Genomic DNA, 2,914 nt, shown 5'->3' with positions numbered 1-2,914 from the left:
TCAAAATATTCTGCCCATTGCTTATTCAACTTCTATCCTGAAAGATCTGACACAAAGATATGACCTTTGTGGGGTCATTTCCAACAGAGTAATCAGATTTCCCTGCTACTGCAGAGACCTATCAGTTGTAAATTCCTCCAGATACATTAGTCCAGAAATTTCACATTATACGACAGAATGAAATTTACAACCCACGGGTCATAGTGTGAATGTGAAAAACTGCAGCATGACTTGAATTAACTACAGATTTTGTGCTGTGACTGACTATATAGTGTTTTTTTATAGCCCCTTTTACTTACACTGTAGTACTTTGATGCATAATGTCTTTATTGACATAGGTTTCTGAAAACAAGCCATAGACAACACTGATGTCTACATAGCTAGATATGCCAAGTTTGAGAAAACTGTAGCAAACTGTGAAGAGATTCTGCAGAGCAGTCTCTTTACATTGGGGACATGTGTAGTGAATCTGCTGATGAATTTTTGGCAGGAGAAATTTCACAATGTTATTGATCCACTACAAAATCACCTGAAATTGCTTTTTTTTTTTAATATAAACCCCCCCCCCCCCCCACAGTTTTGGGTCTTAATTGCAACATATGGAATATTTTCCATATCTCATCCCCTGAGTTGCTTCTATACATCACATTGGATATGCTGCCAGCATGTATGCCCCAAAGTCTCCAGCCCTGGAGGGCTTTTCTAGGTTCAGAAAATTGATAGTGGGGGGACAACTCTCGCTGTTTGAGGAAATGTGTGTGGCCCCTTCTGATTTAGGACCCTCTACAATGAAGGGCTCTGCTTCCTACAGTTGCTCCCACCACTCTGCTCTGTGTGACTGCTGTACCATATAGTCAGGACACTGTTACAGCTGTACTACAATTGAGAATGATTGTGAAGGACATTAGTGCAGTGGGCACTTCATTGTGAAAGATGACCTCTTTCCATCTTGCCCCCTTCCCCTTATAGCACTAGTAGGTGGCATGTGTGCAAGGTTCAAAGGTTTGGTTTTTTTTAGCTATGTATGCTGCTAATAACACTCTCTTAGGTAAGATTCAGGGTTTTGTGTTTTTTTTTTTTTTTTTTTTTTTTGGGGGGGGGGGGGGGTTCGGGGGGTTTTGCTAATGCAGTTTTTGAATCAAATACCAGGGGAAAATTGCATGGGCAAAACTTACGCCGACTACTTTTACAGGGGTTGTCCACTTTGTAAAGATAGGCCACCCGTATTCGGGTAGGCTATCAATATTAGATCTGTAGGGGGGTCCAGAAGTAAACTATTCTGTAATAGCGTGGTTCACAGTAACGTTACATGCTGGCAGTCTCTGTGCTTATGATGTATATCAGCTTGGGGTACTCTTTTACTACCTAAAGCTGCCGCTGAACATTACATGATGGGAGCCATGCTGCTCCCTCACCATACAAACATTACTGGGAGACATGCTGTCCCTGAAGAGCTGATCTGATGACGGACCTCCACAGATCTAATATTGATGACCTATCGCTAATTAATAGAAAGTGGATGTCCCCTTTAGGATAAGGCCACAAGCTGTGGAAATGTAGCGAAAACAAATTCCTTTCCCACATGATATGTCTTCTGCGGTGTCTAAACCCACCACCACGCACCCCAACGCATGGACAAGAGTACAATATCTTTCACTCTCATTGTGTACAATAAGGAAACCATTCCTCCCACTGCCTGGGACAGCACCCAGAATCCAAGACTGTCGGGAGGTATGTCCCAACTTTCACCTCACCGGTCTGCCCTTTTTCCCCTCTGCTCCTGGTGTCTTGGGAGCAGCAGATGCGATGTGGTGACCTGACTTGCATTGTGCCCACTACTAGCTGAAAGCTCCAGAGATATCTGAGAACAGCAGGGCAAGGGGAGTATAAGTTTTGTGTTTTTAATCTATTATTCTCTGGCACCAGGAGGGGTACAATATATAAACTACAGGGGCACAGAGAAACATGGGTGGAGTAAGTATTGAGAAATTTAGTACACATAAATTCGCTATAGTTAGTGCATATTCTGTCCCTCTTTTGGTCCCTTGAAAGTTGGGAGGTATGGGGGACCCTATGTGTGGTTATCGACCTGTTTCCATAGATACATACACTGCAGACACATGTTACTCCTTTCCATCTGTCCTATATTTCTTGTAACATGCCTTCAGTAGGTTAGTGAGAAGTAAAGGACAGATGGTAGGGAGAGGCATGACTATGATCAGAACATATCCAGGATTTATTTGTGGTGTCTAGCCTGGAGATACATAGATCTGCAGAGACACAGAAAGGCTGGAGATTTTCAGAATATACCATTTGCAAAGTGGTTATTTACATAATTATTTTTTTAATTATTAAAATCTTGTTAGTATAGATGTTCCAGATCAATAAAACTCAAGGCAGGTATTTGGAATAAGGAGCTCTCTGTGATCCTGTGAGCATACAGAATCTTCTGCACAGTAACATGACATCACTGAGCACTGGAGCAGGTCAAGCAAAGATGCATAAACTGAACCTGACAGATTGGAGTCCCTGCTTGTCACATTGTGTTGGGGCTGGTCTATGTTCTCTCCTGCAGATGGAAATGACAGATCTTTGCTGCTATATTAATGCTTTTAGAAAGTGCCAGAGCCTTGTCCAGCTGTAGCTGACCTGCAAAGTAGGTCAAGAACAGCAGGGGCCAAAATTGTGAATAAATTGATACAAAACCTGACCCAGTTCTAAAGCTGGTCATGTCAGCAGCTGAATGCTTGTTTGCAGACTCCCCCCCCCCCCCTTCACAAATATACACAAGTGTGTGCATCCGAGTGTCCATGTGGTCTGAATGGGGAGAAAGCGACTGCTAGACTCCTTAGTGCACCCATCCTTATAGCAGACTAGCTTTTACCTGCGACTTCGTCTGCGGTGATTTGAGAAT

This window comes from Leptodactylus fuscus, chromosome 6, assembly GCF_031893055.1.
Source record: "Leptodactylus fuscus isolate aLepFus1 chromosome 6, aLepFus1.hap2, whole genome shotgun sequence".
Lineage (NCBI taxonomy): Eukaryota > Metazoa > Chordata > Amphibia > Anura > Leptodactylidae > Leptodactylus > Leptodactylus fuscus.
This window is presented reverse-complemented; position numbering follows the sequence as displayed.